The sequence below is a fragment of the Vombatus ursinus genome, unplaced genomic scaffold (assembly GCF_900497805.2).
Source record: "Vombatus ursinus unplaced genomic scaffold, bare-nosed wombat genome assembly UNPS02014863.1, whole genome shotgun sequence".
Classification (NCBI taxonomy): Eukaryota; Metazoa; Chordata; class Mammalia; order Diprotodontia; family Vombatidae; genus Vombatus; species Vombatus ursinus.
This window is the reverse complement of record NW_020954641.1, coordinates 18,739,415-18,762,344: the sequence shown is the minus strand read 5'-3', so window position 1 is coordinate 18,762,344 and position 22,930 is coordinate 18,739,415. Positions and strand designations below refer to the sequence as shown.

Genomic DNA, 22,930 nt, shown 5'->3' with positions numbered 1-22,930 from the left:
AGATAGATAGATAGATAGATAGATAGATAGATAGATAGATAGATAGACATATAAAGAACAATCCAAGAAAAACAATGAGATTATGAAAAGAAAATTAACTAACTGGAAAAGGAGATATAGAATTTAAGGAAGAAAATTACTCCTTGAACATTAAAATTAGGCAAGTGGAAGCCAGTACAGTTACAAGAAATCAAAAAATAATAAAGCAAAACATAAAGAATGAAAAAAAAGTGGGTGGCAGAGCCAAGATGGCAAAGGAAAAGCAGTGACTTGTTTGAGCTGTCCCCCAAACCTCTCCAAATACTCATGAAAAATGACTTTAAAAAAATTCTAGAGCAGCAGAACCCAGACCAAGACAATCTGAATAGTTGATAGGAAAGGTCTGTTGCACTGGGCTGGGAGAGGAGCACAGTTCAACTTGGGCAGTGCAGGAAAAGACAGGGCCAGAGGAAACCCAGAACAGGCCTCGAGGACCGAATCACAGGAAGCTGTGGTGTTTTCCAGACTTCTCAACCCACAAATGCCAAAGACAACTTAGAAGGTTAGTGGGAAACATCTATCAGACCTGAGTGAGAGAGAAGCTAGGTTCAGCCCTGTCCCTAGTGCAGCTTCAGGGTAGTGGTCACAATGTCAGTGGCTGCTTCCAGAGTGCTCAGCCCACAGATGGTGGGGATTTCAAGTGGCTGACCAGAGGGGGACTGCAGGGATCTCTTTTCTGATTATGAGGCAGGATTCTCTTGCTTTGTCTGTACTTGCATCTAGGTTGTAGTCCTGGGTGGCAATCTTGGAGTGAGGAGGAGTGCTGTGTAGTAGAGCTTGTGGTGGTGGAAAAGGGATCCTCCTCACAGTTCCAAGGCAGGAAACAGTGCTTGTGGTCACTCAAAGACCAGAGCACAGGCCAGGAAAGAAGTAAACACCTTTCCTTTGATCATACCACCTTGAAAGAATTAAAACTTACAGGTCCCTAGAAGTATTTCTGAAAACAGCTGCATAAAACCCCTCATGTTTGGCACAGTATACCCTCTACACTGGAAGCAGAGCCCTACTGTAACAAAGAGTTAAAAAGTTAAGTAACTGATTGGGAACATGAGCAAACAGAGAAAAAATACTCAGACTACCGAATCTTACTTTATTTGCAAAGAAGATCAAAACATACAAGCAGAAGAGAACAAAACTAAAGCTCCTACATACAAAGCCTCCAAGAAGAATATGAATTAATCCCAGGCCTTGGAAGAGCTCAAAAAGGATTTTAAAAGTCAAGTAAGAGAAATAGAGGAAAAATTGGGAAGAGAAAGGAGAGTGATGCAAGAAAATCATGAAAAACAAGTCAACAGCTTGCTAAAGGAGACCAAAAAATCCTAAAGAAAATAACACTTTAATAAATAGACTAACCCAAATGGCAAAAGAGGTCCAAAAAGACAATGAGGAGAAGAATGTCTTAAAAAACAGAATTGACCAAATGGAAAAGGAGGTCCAAAAGTTCACAGAAGAAAATAATTCCTTAAAAATCAGAATGGAGCAAATGGAAGCTAATGACTCTATGAAAAACCAAGAAATTGTAAAACAAAACCAAAGAAATGAAAAAAAAAATAGAAGACAATGTGAAATATCTCATTGGAAAACCCATTGACCTGGAAAATAGATCCAGGAGACCAGTAGAGATAATTTTACTTAATTTATTTTTAGTTTTCAACATTCACTTTCACAAGATTTTGACTTCCAAATTTTCTCTCTGTCTCTACCCTCCTTCTACCCCAAGATGGCGTGCATTCTAAATTTCCCTTCCCCCAATCTGTCCTCCCTTCTATCACTCTCTCCCCCTTCTCTTAACCCCTTCTCCTTCTATTTTCCTCTAAGGCAAGATACATTTCTATGCCCCTTTGCCTGTATATCTTATTTCCTAGATGCATGTAAAAACAATTTTCTCACTTCTTTCTCATAGATTTTCCCTTTGGTTCTAATTCTCCGTTACTACATGACTAATGTGGAAATATGTTTAATATGATTGTACATATATAGGCTACATCAGATTCCATGCTGTCTTGGGAAGAAGAGAGAAGGGGGAGAGGGAGAAAATTTAGAAATCAAAATGTTATAGAATAATTTTAATAATAGAATAATTTTAAAATTATTGGACTATCTGGAAACCATTATCAAAAAAAAGAGAGAGAGAGAGAGAGCCTAGACATCATCTTTCAAGAAATTATCAAAGAAAACTGGCATGACATTGTAGAACCAGAGGGTAAAATAGAAATTGAAAGAATCCACTGATCACCTCCTGAAAGAGATTCCCAAAGGAAAACTCCTAGGAATATTGTAGCCAAATTCCAGAGTTCCCAAGTCAAGGAGATAATATTGCAAGCAGCCAAAAAGAAACAATTCAAGTATTATGGAAACACAATGAGGATAACACAAGATTTGGCAGCTTCTACATTAAGGATTCAGAGGGCTTGGAATATGATATTCTGGAGGTCAAATCACCTACCCAGCAAAATTGATTACAAGCCTTCATAGGAAAAAATGGAAATTCAATGAAATAGAGGTCTTTCAAGCATTCTTGATGAAAAGACCAGAGTTGAATAGAAAATTTGACTTTCAAATATAAGACTCAAGAAAAGCATGAAAAGGTAAAGAGGAAAGAGAAATCATAAGGGACTTATTAAAGTTGAACTGTTTACATTCCTACATGGAAAGAGATATTTGCAGCTCATGAGACCTTTCTCAGTATTAGGGTAGTGGGAGGCAATATATGCATGTATAGGGAAAAACATGTTTATACATAGATAGATAGATAGATAGATAGATAGATAGATAGATAGATAGATAGATAGATAGATGGCACAGGGTGAGTTGAAGATGAAGGGATGATATTTAAAAAATAAAATTAAGGGGTGAGAGAGGATTATTACACTGGGAGAAGGAGAAAAGGGGAGGTAGGATGAGGTAAATTATCACACATAAAATGGGCAAGAAAAAGATTTTACAGTAGAGGGGAAGAGAGGGGAGGTGAGAGGGAATGAGTGAATAGATCTGGGCTAAGGAAGGAAGGAATAACATACACACTCAATTGTGAATGGAAACCTATCTTACTCTATAAGAAAATAGAGGGGAAGGAGACAAGAGAGGGTTGGATGATAGAAGGTAGGGCAGAGGGTGTAATCAGAAGCAAACACTTTTGAGAAGGGACAAAGTCAAAGGAGAGAATAGAATAAGATAAATGGGAGGCAGGATAGGATAGAGGGAAATATAGTTAGTCTTTCACAACATGAGTATTATGGAAGTTTTTTGCATGACTACACACGTATAACCTATATCTAATTGCTTGCCTTCTCAATGATGGTGGGGGGTGTAAGGGAGAGAATTTGGAACTCAAAGTTTTAAAAACTTTTAAAAAATGAATGTTAAAAATTGTTTTTACACGCATCTAGGAAATAAGATATACAGGCAAAGGGGCATAGAAATGTATCTTGCCCTAAAGGAAAATAGGAGAAGGGGTTAAGAGAAGGGGGGGGTGATAGAAGGGAGGACAGATTGGGGGAAGGGAAATTTAGAATGCACGCCATCTTGGGGTAGAAGGAGGGTAGAGACAGGGAGAAAATTTGGAAGTCAAAATCTTGTGGAAGTGAATGTTGAAAACTAAAAATAAATTAAGTAATAAAAAATAATAAAGTATAAAAATATCCTGGAAAATGCTATCCACATCCAGAGAAAGAACTATGGAGTCTTAATGCAGGTTGAAGCATACTATTCTCTCTCTCTCTCTCTCTCTCTCTCTCTCTCTCTCTCTCTCTCACTTCTTTCTCATAGATTTTCCCTTTGGTTCCAATTCTCCATTACTACATGACTAATGTGGAAATATGTTTAATATGATTATACATATATAGGCTACATCAGATTCCATGCTATCTTGGGAAGAAGAGAGAAGGGGGAAAGGGAGAAAATTTAGAAATCAAAATGTTATAGAAGTGAATGTTGAAAACTAAAAACAAATAAATGAATAAAATACAAAAACAAAGTAAAAATAAAAAGTAAAATAAAAGGCAAGAATGAGTGGCCCACTTCTGTTGACCCCAGCAGCATGTCTACTTTGCTAAAGGTCTATTTCTGTGGTCAAAAACAAGCAATGTTCAGTACTGAGATTGCTGGAAGAATATATAAAAAATTAATAAAATATCTTTCTTAAAAAATTATTTTAAAATGTTTGGATCAATTCACAATTTTACTATCTTTTGACTAGTATACCTATGTTTGTATCATTTTTCTAACAATGAATTTTCAGCTTTGTTAATTTAATGAATACAATGATATTAAATTATTTTAATATGCAATTGTCAGATTATTCATGATTTTGAATGTTTTATAAGGAGATCAATGAATTTGGTATACAACTGAAAAAAACTAGAAAAAGAACAAATTAAAAGTCCTCAACTAAACACTAAATTAGAAATACTGAAAATAAGAAAACTATTAAACTAATAAATAAAACTAAGAGCTGGTTTTATGAAGAAAAATTGGGGAAAAAAATGAGAGGTATGCAAGAGAGTGTCAACGGCTTGGAAAAAGAAGGACAAAAATTAACTGTAAAAAATAAATCCTTAAAAAATACAATTGGCCAAATGGGGAAAAAAAAGTACTCTGAAGAAAACAACTCCTGAAAAAGCAAACTTGGTCAAATGGAAAAGGAAACACAAAAACTCACTGAGGAGAAAAACTCCTTAAAAAATAAAATGGGCCAAATGTAAAAGGAGGTACAAAACCTAATAGAAGAAAACAATTTATTAAAAATTAAAATTAGGCAAACAGAAGATAATGACTCTATGAGAGAGCGAGAATCAGTCAAACAGAAACAAAAGAATGAAAAAATAGATGAAAATGTAAAATACCTCATTGGTAAAACAACTAACCTGGAAAATTGATCCAAGAGAGACAATTTAAAAATCATTGATCTACTTGAAAATCACAATAAAAAAGAGCCTAGACAGCATCTTTCAGGAAATCATCAAGGAAAACTGCCCTGAAGTCCTAGAACCAGAGGGTAAAATAGCCATAGAAAGAATCCACTGATCACATCTTGAAAGAGATCCCAAATTGAAAATGACAAGAAATATAGTAGCCAAATTCCAAAACTTCTAGGTCAAAGAGAAAACAATACAAGTAGCCAGAAAGAAACAATTTAAATATCATGGAACCACAGTCAGGATTACACAGGACCTTGCAGTTTCTACATTAAAATATCATAGGTCATGGAATATGATATTCCATAAGGCAAAGGTGTTTGGATTACAACCAAGGGTCAACTACCCAGTGAAAATGTGCATGATCTTTCAGGGGAGGAGATGGATATTCAATGAAATAGGGGACTTCCAAACCTTCCTGATTAAAAAGACCAGAGCTCAACAGAAATTTTGATCTTCAAATATAAGACTCAAGAGAGACATAAAAAGGTAAATGGCACAGAAGAATTAGAATAACATGTTATTAATAAGGGCAAACTATTTACATCCTTACAAGGGAAAATGACACTTGTAACTTTTTTTAAAGGCTTAAAATCTGTTTTTAATAATAATGTTGCTGCTGTATTCCTGTCTTATTTCTCAAGTAAACTCCAGACTGTGAGTGGGCCAAACATCACCTACGCCAGTCAAAGTTGAACAGCACAGCTCCAGGAAGAATGGCAAGCCTTAGGAGCTACAGGCATGGATAAAAGAGCACCAACACCCAGCAGCCCCTGCCCCTGCCTCCAAGTTCACACTTGGACTGACCAACAAGAAAGGGTGTTAACAATGCCACACCAGCAACTCTCAGAGGGAGGCAAAGCTCCTTCATTCTGGGTTGCCTCCCCCCCATTCAAGAAACAGAGAAGTTAAAAAACAAAAACAAAACAGAAAATGGAAACCTAAAAGCAGATAACAAAACCTGCTTCTCAGGACATAAAAGGAACACTGGGTTGGAAAGAGGGAAGAAGTCTTCTACTGATATTGTTGCCTGAACTTCATGGACACACCTAGGTCCTAACCATAGAGGAAATGGGGGTAAAGATTGTGTCAAAGTTACTGAGGAAGCAGTGAGGGGAGAAAGGTGGAATGATCAAGGGAAACAGGGATATAGTGGGTCTGCTTGTGTCACCCCTCTGTAGCTTTCGAATTGAAGTTTTAGGAATGCACCAAATAGAACTGTTTCACTAAATGCCCCTCCCTAACCCCTCTCTGCCCTCAGCAAATTTCCTAACTAGAGTAGTTCAAGTGGGGAGGCCTAACTAGTAGGAGGAGTGAAGCCCCAACACCCTCTAAGGTAGAATCCTGACTAGTCCAAAAATGTTCCTTGTCTGAAGGGTCAGGGAAACTTGACACTGTGACTATTAGTATCTGCGAGGTTGTTTGGGCCAAAGTCCCCTCCAGGAGTTTCTCGGTTGAATGCGGGAAGGTTTCCACCCATTGCCCCAAGTCCTTCCATTGTACCACCCTGGCCAAAGCGGTCACTGAGTGGTGGGGTCATTCCCATGGTTCCATCTGGCATCATTGGACCAGGCTGGGGCACCAGCTGGCACATTAGCAACTTCCCAAGGATATTCTGTTGTTTATGCCCATAGCACCTCCTATACCTATCTGGACCATCAGTATCTCCTGCTTTCTCACATCGGGTCAGTTTCCTTTGAAGCCCTCCTGCTGCCGTTGCATCACTTCTTCCTGTTGCCGCCTCATCTCCTCCTCACTCCACCCGCGTTCCTCCTTCTGCTTGAGCTCCATTTGCTTGCATTTCTGCACCTCCTGGTTATGCAGTTCCTCCATCCTTTGAAGCTCTTCCTGGCATGAGCTCCTGAGGCATGCCTCATCAGCATGATCTGGTGCTCATGGTGAGCAGCCTCCTTCTCCATCTCCAGTTGCTCTCTGGCTTCCTTGATGTTTCTGTCTACTTGGTCCTGTGCTGCTTCTCCATCTCAATCAGGGCTTTCCAGCGCATGGCATACTCATATTCAAAGGAAGTGGGCTGGGCAAATTGAGGTGGCTGCTCTCGCTCTTGTGAAATTGTTGGTTCTTGATGACCAACTTCTCTGGGCGCCCTTCTTCATCATCTAGTTGATTCATCGGCTCCACAGTCACTGGCCTAGGAAATGTGATCAGAAGAAAGGACCCTTCACTTTCCGGGCAGCTGGCTTCTCTTAGAATTCCAAAATGCCTTTCCCTGAAGGCCTCCCTCGATCATCCAAAATCACTACAGCCCTCTCCACCTGGCCAAAGACAGAAAAAGCTTCCTCCAACAGTTCATTGGAGACAACTGAAGCAGGTTCCTAACTGTCAGGCATGCGCTATGGCAGGCAAAGCGCACTCGCAACTGTTTTCCACGTAAAGACATGTTGTCCGGCTCCACTTTAGCAATCTCACCTAGGGTGCGAGTTTCCAAGCGGATGAAGCCAAAACCTTTGTCCTTGTGAATGAACACTTCGCCTGCCTGTCAATATTTCTCAAATAGTTTCCTCATCTCCTCTTCAGTGATGTCTAAGGGCAGATTGGCCACAAAGAAGCGGCTGCGCTGAGTGAAAGTCTTTCTTCGGGAAATTCTTCAGATTAGTAGTCAGACTTTCATTCCGGCTATCGGTCTGCTACACATTTGCAAGTATAGGTGGTGGCGGCAGCGGCTGCCACAGCTGCTGCTGTTGCTGGTGTTGGTGTTGGTGCTGGTGCTGGTGCTGGTGCAGCTTCCTTGGAGTTTGGTGCTGTTTATCCAGGCTAAAGCCTTTGTTGCTCTGCATTTTTGCACGCTGAAGCAAAGCCCTCTCTCCCCCAAGGCGTTCCTCTGCCTCTAGCGCCTCAAGAAAAGAGCCAACACTTGTAACTCTTAAGAATTGTATTGTTATTACACCATTTTAAAAGGATATATATAGAGGGGGTGGGTGTAAGTTGACTTTGATGTAATGATAAAAAAAATCTAATCAAATGGGTTAAATGGATCTAAGTAAGTGGATTGATGTGATCTAAGAAAATGTACTTAGAGAAAAGGAAAGGAGGAAGCAAACAAGGGTAAGTTACCTTACAGGAAAAGGCACAAAAACCTAATATAGTAGAGGGAAAGAAGGGATGGAGATGCCTGTACTTTGAACCTTACTCTCATCAAATTTGGCTCAAGAAAGGAATAACATAATTAATTTGGTATAGAAATCTAACTAGCCCTATAGGCAGTAGGAGGGAAAAGGGGAAAGAAAAGAGAGGAGGATAGAAGGAAGGGCGGAAGTAGTAAGGGTAAAGGGGAAGAAAAGGGAGGGGGCTAATAGAAAGGAGGAGGGACTGAGGGAGGTGGTGGTCAAAAGCAAAATACTAGTGAGGAGGGAAAGGGAGAAAGGAGAAAGAAAAGCATAAACAGAGAGGAAATAAGATGGAGAGAAAGACACAGATAGTAATCATAAGTGTGATTGTGAATGAGATGAACTCTCTCATAAAACAGAAGCAGATAGCAGAATGGTTTAAAAACCATAATGCCACAATATGTTGTGTACAGGAGATTTGAAACAGAGGGACACACATGGGGTAAAGGTAAAAGGCTGGAGTAGAATATATTATGCTTCAGCTGAAGTAAAAAAAAATAAAAGCAGGGGTAGCAATCCTGATCTCATACAAAGCAACAGCAAAAATAGATCTTATAAAAAGAGATAAGGAAGGAAACTACATCCTGCTAAAAGGCACCATAGACAATGAAGTAATATCATTACTAAACATGTATGCACCAAATGGTATAGCATCCAAATTCTTAGAGGAAAAGTTCAGGTGGTTACAGGGAAAAAAGGACAGCAAAACTATACTAGTGGGGGACCTCAGCCTCCCCCTCTCTGAACTAGATAAATTTAACCACAAAATAAACAAGAAAGAAGTTAAGGAGGTGAATAGAATATTAGAAAAGTTAGGTATGGTAGATCTCTGGAGAAAATTAAATGGGGATAGACAGGAATATACTTTTTCTTTTGGTGGTAGATGGCACATACACAAAAACTGACCATGTACTAGGGCATAAAAACTTCACAATCCAATATAAAAAGGCAGAAATATAAAATGAATCCTTTTCAGATCATGATGCAATGAAAATTATGTGTAATAAAGGGCCATGGAAAGATAGACTAAAAAATAATTGGAAACTAAATAACCTAATACTAAAAAATGAATGTTTCAAACAACAAATTATAGAAAAAATCGATAACTTCATTCAAGAGAATGACAATAATGAGAAAACATACCAAAACTCATGGGATGCAATGAAAGTAGTTCTTAGGGAAAGTTTTATATCTCTCAATGCTTACATGAATAAAATAAAGAAAGGGGATATCAATGAATTGGGCATACAACTAAATAAAAATTAGGAAAAGAATAAATTAAAAATCCTCAATTAAACTCCAAATTACAAAGACTGAAAACCAAAGCAAAAATTAAGAAAATTGAAATTAAGAGAACTATTGAACTAATAAATAAAACTGAGCTGGTTTTATGAAAAAAAAAACAATAAAATACATAAACCTCTGGTTAATTTAATTTCTTAAAAAAAGAACAAAACCAAATTATCAGTATCAAAAATGAAAATGGTGAATCCAACACCAAGGAAGAGGAAATTTAAAAAAAAAAGTAATTAGGAACTATTTTGCCCAACTGCATGCCAATAAATTTGACAATCTTAGTGAAATGGATGAATATTTACAAAAATATAAATTGCCCAAATTAACAGAAGAGGAAGTAAAATACTTAAATAATCCAATCTCAGAAAAAAGAAATTGAACAAGCCATTGATGAACTCCCTAGGAAAAAATCTCCAGGGCCAGATAGATTTGCAAGGGAATTATATCAAACATTTAAAGAACAATTAATACTAATACTATATAGACTATTTGGGAAAATAGGTGAAGAAGGAGTCTTACCAAATCATTTTTATGATACAAATGTGGTGTTAATACCTAAACTAGGAACAGTCAAAACAGAGAAAGAAAATTATACACCAATTTCCCTAATGAATATAGATGCAAAAATTTTAAATAAAATATTAGCAAATAGATTACAGCAACTTATCACAAGAATAATACACTATGATAAGGGAGGAATTATACCAGGAATGCAGGACTGGTTCAATATTAGGAAAACTATCTGCATAATTAATCATATCAACCCCCAAACTAACAGAAACCACATGATCCTCTCAATAGATGCAGAAAAAGCTTTTGACAAAATCCAACACCCATTCCTATTAAAAACACTAGAGAGCTTAGGTATAAATGGACTCTTCCTTAAAATAATAAATAGCATCTATCTAAAACCTTCAGCAAGCATAATATGTAATGGAGACAAGCTAGAAGCATTTCCAATAACATCGGAGGTAAAACAAGGATGTCCATTATCACCACTGTTGTTCAATATCATCCTGGAAACATTAACTTTAGCAATAAGAGAAGAAAAAGAAATTGAAGATATTAGAATAGGCAAAGGAGAAACAAAGCTATCACTCTTTGCAGATGATATGGTGATATACTTAGAGAATCCTAGAGGATCAAGTAAAAAACTACTTGAAATAATAAACAACTCTAGCAAAGTTGCAAGCTGTAAAATAAACCCACATAAATCATCAATATTTCTATATATTACCAACAAAGCCCAACAGCAAGAGATAGAAAGAGAAATTCTACTTAAAGACATCGTAGACATTATAAAATATTTAGGAGTCAACCTACCAAAACAAACCCAGGAACTATATATGAACACAATTACAAAACACTTTTCAAACAAATAAAGTCAGATCTAAATAATTGGGAAAACATCAGTTAATTATGGGAAGGTAGAGCTAATGTAATAAAAATGACAATGCTATCTAAGCTAATTTACTTATTCAGTGCCATACCAATCAAACAACCAAAAATTATTTTATAGAGTTAGAAAAAAATAATAACAAGATTCATTTGGAATAACAAAAGGTCCAAAATATCAAGGGAACTAATAAAAAGAAATTCAGGGGAAGGTAGCCTATCCATTCCAGATCTTAAATTGTTTTATAAAGCAGCAATCATCAAAACTACTTGGTACTGGCTAAGAGATAGAGTGGTGGATCAGTGGAATGGGTTTGGTAAGCAAGAAACAGTAGTCAATGACTATAGTAATTTATCATTTGATAAACCCAAAGACCCCAGCTTCTGAGATAAGAACTTGCTATGTGACAAAAACTACTGGGAAAACTGGAAAAGAGTATGGCAGAAACTAGGCATAGACCAAAATCTCACACCATATACCAAAATAAAGTCAAAATGGATACACAATTTAGATATAAAGGCTAATACTATAAGCAAACTGGGAGCTTACCTCCCAGGTTAGGAATTACCAAGGAATAGTTTACCTATCAGATTTATGGAGAACAGAAGAATTCATGACCAAACAGGAGATACAGAACATTACAAAATGCAAAATGCACAATTTTGATTACGTTAAATTGAAAAGTTTTTGCACAAACAGAACCAATGCAACCAAGATTAGAAGGAAAGTAGAAAACTGGGAAAGAATTTTTACAACCAGTGTCTCTGATAAAGGCCTCATTTCTAAAATATATAGAGAATTAAGTCAAATTTGTAAGAATACAAGTTATTTGTCAATTGATAAATAGTCAAAGGGTACGAACAGGCAGTTTTCAGATCAAGAAATTAAAGCCATCTATACTAGTTTGAAAAAATGTTCTAAATCACTATTGATTAGAGAAATGCAAATCAAAACTACTCTGAGGTACCACATCATACCTATCAGATTGGCCAACATGACTAAAAAGGAAAATAATAAATATTGGAGAAGATGTGGGAAAATTGGAACACTAATGCATTGTTGGTGGAGCTGTGAAATGATCCAACCACTTTAGAGAGCAATTTGGAACTATGCCCAAAGGGCTACAAAAATGTACATACCTTTTGACCCAACAATAGCACTTGTAGGGCTGTATCCCAAAGAGATCATACAAATGGGAAAAGGACCCACATGTACAAAAATATTTATAGCAGCTCTTTTTTGTGGTGGCAAAGAATTGGAAATTGAGGGGATGACCATCAACTGGGGAATGGCTGAACAAGTTGTGGTATATGAATGTAAAGGAATACCATTGTGCTATAAGAAATGATGAGCAGGCCAACTTCAGAAACCTGGAAAGACTTGTATGGATTGATGCTGAGTGAAGTGAGCAGAACTGGGAAAACATTGTACACAGTAACAGCCATGTTGTGTGATGACTAACATGGATATAATTAGTCCTCAGCAAAACAAGGATGTAAGACAAAGGTCTCATGATGGAAAATGCTATCCACATCCAAAGAAAGAACTATGGAGTTTGAATGCAGATTGAAGCATAATATTTACTATTTTTTTCTCCTGTTTTTTTTGTTTTCTCTTTCTTGTGGTTCCTTCTATTGGTTCTAATTCTTCAAGACATCACTAATGCAAAAATATGTGTAATAAGAATGTATATGTATAACCAATATCAGATTGCACACAGTCTTGGGGAGGGAGGTGGGGAAGGAGAGAGAGAAAAAAAATTAAAACTCAAAAGCTTATGGAAGTGATTGTTGATAAATCAAAATAAATTAATTAAAAAAAAAGAATTACAAGTATCATCTTTCCATATAGGAATGTAAACTGTTTAGCTCTATTGAGTCTCTTATGTTTTCTTTTCCTTTTTTTTACCCATTTGTGCTTCTCTTGGGTTTTGATACTGGAGATCAATTTTTTGGTTTAGTTCTGGTCTTCTTATTAGAGCTTGAAATTTTTCAATTTCATTGAATGACCATCTTTTCCTTTCATGTATTATGATTACTTTTGCCACGTAAGTGATTATTGGTTGTAGTCCCATTCCTTTGCTCTCCAGAATATCATATTCTATGACCTCAGCTTCTTTAATGTTGAAGCTACTAAGTTCTATGTAATCCTGATTGTGGCTCCCCGATATTTGAATTGTTTCTTTCTTGCCACTTGCAGTAATTTTTCTTTGACCTGATAGTTCTGAATGTTGCCTATAATGTTCCTTGAAGTTTTCATTTTGGGTTCTCTTTCCTGAGGTGATCAGTGGATGCTTTCAATTCTTATTTTGTCCTCTGTTTCCAGGATATCAAAGCAGTTTTCTTTGATAATTTCTTGAAAGATGCTGTCCAGGTCCTCCTTTTGGTTATATCTTTCAGATAATCCAGTGATTCAGACATTATCTTTCCTGGATCTATTTTCCAGGTCAGTTGTATTTCCCAATAGATATTTTACATTTTCTTCCACTTTTTTCATTCTTTTGAATTTGTTTGGTTTATTCTTGATGCTTCAGAGTCTTTAGCTTTCATTCACCCAATTCTAACTTTTAAGGTGTTGTTTTTTTTTTTCTCAATTAGCTTGTGTACTTTCTTTTCCACTTGGCCAATTGTACTTTTTAAGGAGTTGTTTTCTTCAGTGGAGTTTTGTATCACCTTTTGCATTTGGCCAATTCTAATTTTTAAGCACTTATTTTCTTCTTCCAACCTGTTCACTCTTTTTTCATAATTCTCTTGCATCACTCTGATTTCTTTTGCTAAATTTTCTTCTACTTCTCTTATATGATTTTTAAGCTCTTTTTTGAGCATTTCCATGAGTTCTTTTTGGGCTTGAGACCACTTTCCATTTTTCTTTAGGGTTCTGCCCAGAGTTGTTTTGACATTGTTCTCCTCTTCTGTTTATATTTTTATCTTGCCTGTCACCATAATTGGTTTCTAAGGTCAGATTCTTTCTTCTTGTTGTTTTTTGCTCACCTTTTTTTTGCCTTTTTCCTTTCTTTTAAATTTGAGCTCTGAAACTTGGAAACCACAGGATTATCTCAATTGATGAAGAAAAAGCTTTTAACAAAATACAACACCTATTCCCATTAAAAAACATTGGAGAGCAGAGGAATAAATGGAGTCTTCTTTAAAATGCTAAGTCGCATCTACCTAAAACCTTCAGCAAGCATCATATGTAATGATCTGCCTGTTTGCCTGCTGTTTCACTAATGTTGTCCTTTAGCCCATAGGAGACCCTCGTGTCTGGTGCTGCTCTGAGGAGGTGGGGTGTGGGCTGGCTAACACTGATGGAGGCTCTAGGCAGCTTACCTAGCAGTCTGTCAGCTTACCTGGTGCTGAGCCTGTGTCCTAGTTTGTCTAGTGTGTGCTGAGGCTGGTAGGGTATTTCTGCATTTCCCCAAGGTACACCAGGGATACACTGGTGATAGTAAAACATCCAAAGCACATGGAAATCTGACTACTGGAGGTTGCCTGCTTTTTAGGGGCTATGCTGAAGCATGTGTTTGTTCTTGGAGCTGGAGTCTGCCCATTACCCTGGCTATGCTGAGACTTATGGGGGGTTCTGGTGTTTTTATTTGCCTGTTCCACCACACTGGGCCTTGCTATCTACTACTGGTTTGCTGAGGTGGGGCTTGCTGCCGGCTTGCTGGGATGCATCCTATCCTGGACTGTGCTCCCCTTTTCCCTGAGTGAGACAGACCTTTGTGGTCAATCTTCCAAGTTTCTTTGGCTCAAAGATTATTTCACCCTTCCTTTTTCTGGTTCTGCTGTTCCATGGTTTGTTTTGAGGTGCTATTTTATGGTTGTTTGGAGGTAATTATGGAAGAGTTACAGCAGTTTAATGCTTACTTCACCATCTTGAGTCCCAGAAGGGTCTACACATAATTCTGATATATATATATATATATATATAAATACATATATTTGTGATATAAATATATATATATATATATATATACACACACACATATATTTGAACTTAGGCACTCCAAGGCTGGAGATCTATCCACCTCAGCACCTAGCTGCCCCTCTGATGGTTTTTCTGATGTTTTACTATCACCTCTGTCTTCATTCATTGGTAATAACTCTTCATCCAACCATTCTATTAGAGTTCCTCTCATATGCCAGCAATGAAATCCTGCTCATTAAATGAAATGGCATTTTTTAGGGCTCATCCTTCTTGAATAGTGTAGCTTCTGACATTACTGTACATTTTTTCCTTCTTTGCCTGCAGAAACATTACATATTGCACTTTTTCCTATTTATTTAATTACTTCTCAAGCTTGTTGGATGGTGCCTTATTTTTTGTCCCCTTAATGTGTTTGTTTTTCATAAATATAATGTAAACTTTTCTACTCTGTGCCAATTTTATATCATCGACTATTGCATCTTTGCAGAAGGTGTCCAAATCTATATTTTTAGTCCAAATATCTCTGCTGAGTTTCAATCCTACAACTCTGATGGTTTACAAGTCATTTCTTTGCCAATTTCTTACCAGTGCCTCAGAATATGGTATGATATGTAGAAGACTGGACTAAGAGTCAGGCAGTAAAAATATTTTGGCCTTGTATATGCTACTACAGTTGGATGATAAAGAACATTTACTGGCTAGTTTCTGATCTTGATGGATAGAGGAAATTTCCACACAAGTATCACACTTCTAAACCAAAGCAAGCCAATAAAATCCCTCAAAACCATTGCAGCATTCAATACCAAGCTTATTTTCCTTAGTCATCTCAAATTTGTTCCTCCTTCTGTTTTCACAATTTTTGAAATATTGAATGAGATAATACATGTAAAGTGCTTTGTAAAACTTAAAATACTATGTAAATGAATAATAATGAGAGTAATGTGGTATCACTCTTCACCCAGTTCTCCACATTCAAAATCTTATATATCAAAATCTCTTTCCTTCACATTTAATACACAGTCAGTTGCCAGGTCTTGTTAATTCTTCATCTACAACCATTTTCACCTCTGTCCCCTCTTGTCTATTTTCACTACTACCACTCTTGGAAAGTGCTTAAATACTATCTGCCTGAAGTATTGTAATTCTTCTCTTTTTTTTGCTCTTCATTCTTCACATTATAGTCAGAACCATTTGTTTAATATCCTAATCTAGTCATACAAGTTTCCCATATAATGGGAAAAAGAGAACATTCTTTATTGATTAGAAGTAAAGTTCAAATGCTTTTTCTTGCCATTCCAGGCCTTCCAGAAATTGCGCCTATCTTTCATTCCTATCTCATAATATTCTCCTCAACACACTTTATCTTCTAGCCAAACTGAAATGTTCTATGCTCCAAAATTCCTTGTATCCATTGTATAACACTAATCACTATATGTGGGTGTATTTGCATAACTCTTCTCCAATTGAATTCCTCTAAATTTTAAAATCCCATTTCATATATCTTTTTTTTTTCATGAAGCCTTTGCTGATTGTCTTGATTGGCAATCATCTTCCCAGCCTTGTATAACACTGTGTCTTGTAACTCCATAAATAAGTTATCATGTAAATTGAGTATCAAATCTACTTGTATTGTTTTCTTGTCCTCTTACTAGTCTATGGGGTCCATCAGAGCAAGGAGCCTGTCTTATTTGAACTTTGCATTTTTTCTCACATTCTCAGATTGTTCTTTTCAGAGTCAGCATTTAATAAATGTTGGTTGAATTAATGAATATTCTAGGAATCAGATGAATGCTACAACTCATTTATATGATAAAAGAAGGAACCTGTTGTCCTTTAAATGACAAGTTTAAAGTACAGAAAGCAATTTATTATGTCTTTAATAAAATCAGAGTATGAGATATTGACCTATGTGTGCGTAATAGGTATGATTATTATAAGTACATACCCAATTTAAATAAGCCTGACATGTGACAATCCAGAAAAATAAGACATAAATTAGGGTGTGATTATATGCTTTTCAAAAATAATTCACCAGAGGATTACCCTTAATAGAAAGTTTCATGAACATTTTTAAATTATGGCTTGGTTTAAATAATTTGACTTATATTCAACTTTTCAAAAACATCTACTGTACAATTCTGCTTCTCATTGGTAAATTTTTTGCTGTATTTAGATAAATTGTATTTCTTGCTGGTACCCTCTTCCTGATATAGCTATTGGTAACACTAATGATAATGTACTTTCCTCTCTAGATGAAAATGCCGCTAATAGTTCAGTAATAGCATGGGCTTGGAATTGCTTTTCTGCTAATGAGAATAGATTTATGCTGACCCAAACACTACATGTTTTCCCACAGTCCCCTTTATAACCAATAACACTCATTTATGAAATTACTGATCAAGGTCAAGGGTATAGTCTGTGATCAGAAAACTGGGCAATGCTATCAGGCCCACACGGGGATCTAACCTGTGACTTTGGCTTCATTAACACTACCTACTAACAGAGCTAATTGGGCTAGCATTGTGGCTTCTGATAAAACTTTCTCATTATTCCACTGCTTACTTGGAATAACTCAGACTGTTTTATATAAAACACTCTGAGAACAGGGAAGAAAAATCAGCACAGCCTCCAGAAAAAGCTGACTGATTAAAACAATGCCATTTCATAGATGAGAAACTGCACAAAAGAGTTAAGTGACTGCTGAAGGTCACACTGTTGGTTCTCTTCTCAGAAAGGGGCAAAATCTTCTAATTCCCAAAACCAGAAAATGTGAAACAGAGGGGATTGTTTAAATTGTCATACAATGAAAGTTATTTCACTCTCATGATATATCATATTACCAGAAACACCTGTATTCACATATATCACTTTTTATTTATTTTTTTACTCTGTTGCGCATAACTAATTTTCCACTAAAATGTAACCTTTAGGAATATTCATATAGTTGGCCTACTTTACACTTCCCTTCCTCTACCACCCTCCCCTTGACACTCTAATTTAAAGTGTTCATTTGAAAACCTTACAGTTATTCCTTTTGAAACAGTTGTATTTTTTACCACGTCAGATGACTACATGTCTATGACTTTCTTAATAGGAAAATTATTTACATCAAAAGTATAAAGAACCAACAAAATCCCTTCCTTGATTAATATTTTCTCAATTAGGAAATGTTTCAAATGAAGGAGAGTTTCACATGAAGATTTTAACTAATCAGTTTGTTTTATGTGTTTTAGTGATTTGTATCATGATAAAGATGTGTTGGCATAAATATCTGCCTAGTCAATTTGAAACAATATTAATGTGATTCTAGAGAGTTTTAAAAAGCAACATAAAACTAGCACTAATGCTTATTGATATATTTGCTGTTCCCATAGACTCTTTAATTGAATCAATGGGTTTTCTTGACCCTCAAACTGACTTAGTATTTAAATATAAGTTTTCCATAAACTTCATGGGATTCTGAAATGCTAAGAGGTAAGTTGACTTTTCTTAGTAAATTAAAGTCCATGCTTTTATTAAAGGGAGTGCTTTGATACATGGATTTCATAAGTGTTCATCTTCTTTGGGAAACAAGCAGACTTTAATCTGTGTACAGGCATCTCAAATAAAATATTAAAGCATCCATTCAGAAATATTTACAGAGTACCTATGATATACATGGTACTTACAAAACTTGATGATTGGACATGAAGTAACAAATGTTTCTTAATCTCTAAGAGATTACAGAAAATAGTTGCAATATAATTATTAATTTGATGAATGCCATCAAGCAGGTACATTGAGATTTCATAGGAAAGAAACAGATCACTATGATACTTAGGATGGAGGATATCAAGGGAAATTTAACAATAAATTTTACAATAAATAGAATTTAATTAAACAATAAACATGTTCAATTAACTCTTCTGTGAAAGAAATGGTAATAGGCACTGGAAATGAAAAGATTAAGATGATGAAAACAATTCCTGCCATCAAGTAACTTACATTCTATTATTTTAAAAATTGAGGAGGACCATGGGAGATATTTATTTTAAAATGAGTCTTGAAGAATAAAGATGGTTTTAACAACAGAAACTGGGAAGGGTGAAGAGAAGATTTAAAACGCAGAACAGTGAAAGTACAGAACATGTGTGGGGGAGTTTAGTCCAGTTTGGTAGAAGCATAGAATAAATTTGTTGATTATAACAGGTTGAGCTTTTATTATGTGAAGATAGGTAGAGGCCAGATCACAAAATGTTTTGACTATTATATTCAGGAATTTAAACTTTATTTAACCAGTTTTAGGTATTCTAAAAATCTGCATGGAGGATCTTGAACAGGAAAATGTCAGGATTAATTTTCTTGTACAGGAAAATGTCAGGATCCATTTGAATTCTCCTCCAAACAACTTTAAAATAACACTTCAAATCAAATTCTGGAGTGGTAGAGACAAAATGATAATAATAATAAAGGTCAGGGTGAAACAATATTCCAGCTCATGACAACTTAGGAAGTTAGCAGGAAAGGTCTGTCTCATCTGGTAGATGGTTGGGCCCAGAGCACAGCACAGGCCATGCTGAGGCAATATCAGTAGCAAGCCTCGAAGGCAGCTACAACAATAACAGTAGTAGTAGCTTCCAAAGCTCTCAACCCAAATATGGTAAAAGGATCTGACAACTTATCAGAAAGAGATTAAAAGGGATCCTTTGTTGGCACTAGGCTCAGGCCTCTGTTGCATTGCCCAGACTCTGTTCCAGGTTGCAGTTCATAGCAGGAGAGGAACAGCTACTAAGGAGGAAGGGCCCTTGTCACAGTTATAGGGGAGAGAAGAGTATTTGTGTTCTCTTACAAGGGAGCAGGGGCCCTGTTCTCCATTCCAAAACAGAAAGGAGCACTAGCGATTATAGCCACAAGAGAGCAAAGGCTTGAGTCAATGTTACATGGCCAAAAGGAATAATAGTATTTGTGATTTCAGGGAAGCAGGGGCCCTGGACACAATTCCAGGGCAGAGAAGAGTGCTTGTGGTCACTCACAAGGGAATAGGGAACTTGATCACAGCTTCTGGGTCAAGAAGAATGTGTTAGGGGCTACAGGGAAACAAAGTCCCTTCATGGATAAAGACCAAATTATAAGCCAGGAAAGCAGGTGACCACAATTCTCCTTAGATCATGCTACCTTGGAAACACTGAAAATAAACAGACCCCTCTCTCCCAGAAGTAGATCTGAAAATAGCATCATGAAAAACATGAGCTTGGAACAGTGCCCCCTCCAACACAGGAGCAGAGTCCAACTTTAAAAATCAAAAAATAGTATGGGAAAATGTGCAAAAAAACAAAAACAAAAACAAAAAAGAAGTTGACCATAAAAAAGTTACTATGTTATTAGGGAAGATGAAGACATAAACTCAGTAGAAGAAAACTATGTCAAGAGAGCTACAAGCAAACATAAGACCAACAAGAATTCCTAGAAGAGCTCAAGAGAGATTTTCAGAATATAATGAGAGAGGTAGAAGAAAAAATAGGGAAATAAATGTGAGTGATTAAAGAAAATTATGAAAAGAGAATCAATAGCTTGGTAAAAGAGACACAATACCTTAAAAAACAAAATTAACTTAATGGTAAAGGAGGCACAAAAATCCACTGAAGAAAAGAATTCCTTAAGTAGAACTGGCCAAATGGAAGAAGAGGTACAAAAGCTCATTGAAAAAAGAATTCATCAAAAATTATATTTGAGCAAGTGGAAACTAATGACTCAATAAGATACCAAGTAGCAATAACACGTCAAAAGAGCAGGGAAAAAAAAGAAGAAAATGCTCACACATCCTTGCCCCTCTTATTGGAGAGTGGAACGAAGAACTCCTCAACCTCAATTTATATCTCTTCATTTTTCACTTGGCTGCACTCATTTTAAACTTCTTTGATTTCTCCACCATACTCCCAGGCTGGCTACCTCCAATTCTCTCTTTGATCTTTCTTTTTGTGTGTTAAATTTTAAGATCCATTAAATTTTAAGCTCCTTGAGGGCAGAAACCATCTTTCTTTTTCTTATTTGTGTCCCCAGTGTTAAATACAATGCCTGGCATGTAATAGGCATTTAAATATTTATTGACTATTATTGACTAGATGAGCATAGAATATAATAAGAGAAATAAAGAAGGCTAAATTTTGCTTCAGAAATTGTGCTGCACAATGATGTTCTTTTTCACCCTAAGACTTATTAATATTGCTTTTCTTTTAGTTATCTCATGAGGCCAGAAGTCATAGAATATCATTCTATGAAGAATTAAAGTAGTAGATCAGGTCATGCAAAGGTAAAGGTAGAAATGAATGGTGGGCATAATTAGGCAACCTCTTATTATTAATAGGAACTATATAGGAGAAGAGGTTTAAAAAGACTACTCCTGTACTTGTCCCATAAAAAGTGAGAGAAAATAATTAGTTAAAGGAAAGAATCAACTGACAAGAATCACCTTAATAAAGGGAAGATGTTAAGGCTATTTTATCTGGTTAAGGAGACACCTATTATTTTGGAAACCCAGAGACTGTACTGGCCCTGATCTGGCATTACCTCTTTCCCTTCATGACCCATATTTAAGGAAATTCACCACTACCCAGTTTACTGAGTTGAACAGATGGACTTAATGAGGACTCTTCTCAATTTACTTTCTATCAAACATATTTGCTTAGGTCCATCACATCCATCAATAGCCAAAGAAGCAAAAGGAGCTAGCAGCAAGTCTCATCACAACCAGTATCTTATAGATCAGATAGATACATCAAAACATTCAACTTCAGATAGTAGTCCTCAATCCCAGGAATTACATCAGGATCCCAGAGGAGGATTTTCTTATACCCTCACATAAAAGTGAGATTTCTGTATGGTTACCACTCTGTGCATCAGGCCTGAATAAGCTTGGTCTTTGTCTTCTTCTTCTCCTGTCTGATGTAAGGTTACAAAATTCTTGGCCTACCTCCTTCTAAAAAAGCTAAAGTAGACTTGTACTTGGAAAAGTTTCCCATATTCAGACATTCTTCTCTCTCTTCTACCAAAACAGATTGTAATCAGAGGCTGAAAGTTCTGTGGAGCTAAATGGAAGATGCAGAGAATACATGTACTATAAAATAACATAACAATCACAACAATTTATCACATATTGCACAACAAAGGAGTCCTTATATAAATTCAGGAAGTTAGAAATTATATGTACTATATTTTCATGCCATAATGCAGTAAAATTAGGGTTAAATAAAAATAATACAAGCAAAATATATGAAACTGCATGAAAATTTTTTAAAAAGCAATCTAATAATTGGGTTGAGGAAGAAATCTGAAAAACTATAATAGATTATTTAAAAGACAACAAAAATATTAATATCACAACTCAAAAACTGTGGGATATAGCCAAAGCTATTATTAGAGAAAATTTGATAATACTGAATACATGTAATAATAAGAAAGAAAAAGATAAAATAAATCAATTAAGAATCTAAAACACTATACAAGAGACAGGTTGAAAGAAGAATTTGTTTGGTTTTGTTGTTTTACAGAAGAGAATGAATGAAAGAGATTATAAAGTTAACAGCAAAAATAAATAGTGTACATAAATGAAACAATTGAATTGATAAAAGTCATTTTGAAGATCAATACAATTGATAAAACAGTAAAATTTAATGTCGAAGAGGGAAAAGAAAATAAATGAAAAATACAAATGAAAAAAGACACCAAAAATTATTTAATCCTATCCTAGCAACTTACTGCCCCTCTGACTTTAGGCAAATCATTTAACTGAACCTTAATTCCTTATCCCTAAAATAAAGGAGTTGGACTGGATGATCCTGAAGGTATATTTTGGCACTAATTCAATGCTATGAGTTAATCTCTTAATACTGAAAATCCCAAGGTCAATTTAAGATGTGTTTAAAACATAGTGAAACAATACGCTGTCATTTTATTTCTTCATAAAACATTAAAGCTTACAGTTAGAGTTTATAGTGTTCTTCTGAAATATATGTGACCTCTGGGACCCATTTACTAAGAAATCAATGATGATAGCATACCTTGGTCATTCATGAATATAAGTTAAACAGAATGATATTCTGCAGAAAAAAAATCTTAACTTGGCAGTCAAATGTAAACAAGAACACAATTTTATGTTCCCCAAAGAAAATAACTTAAACATTTCATAGATCTTAAAGAAGTTTATATCCTTGACAAAATATTTTAATTTTCATAAAAACTATGCCACATTGTCC

General features: G+C 35.8%; 1 pseudogene; it reads right to left on the bottom strand.

The window, feature by feature from the left end:
* The window catches only part of LOC114027606, a 15,138-nt pseudogene extending 7,388 nt beyond the window's left edge, over positions 1-7,750 (bottom strand).
* Positions 7,751-22,930: the final 15,180 nt, after the last annotated feature.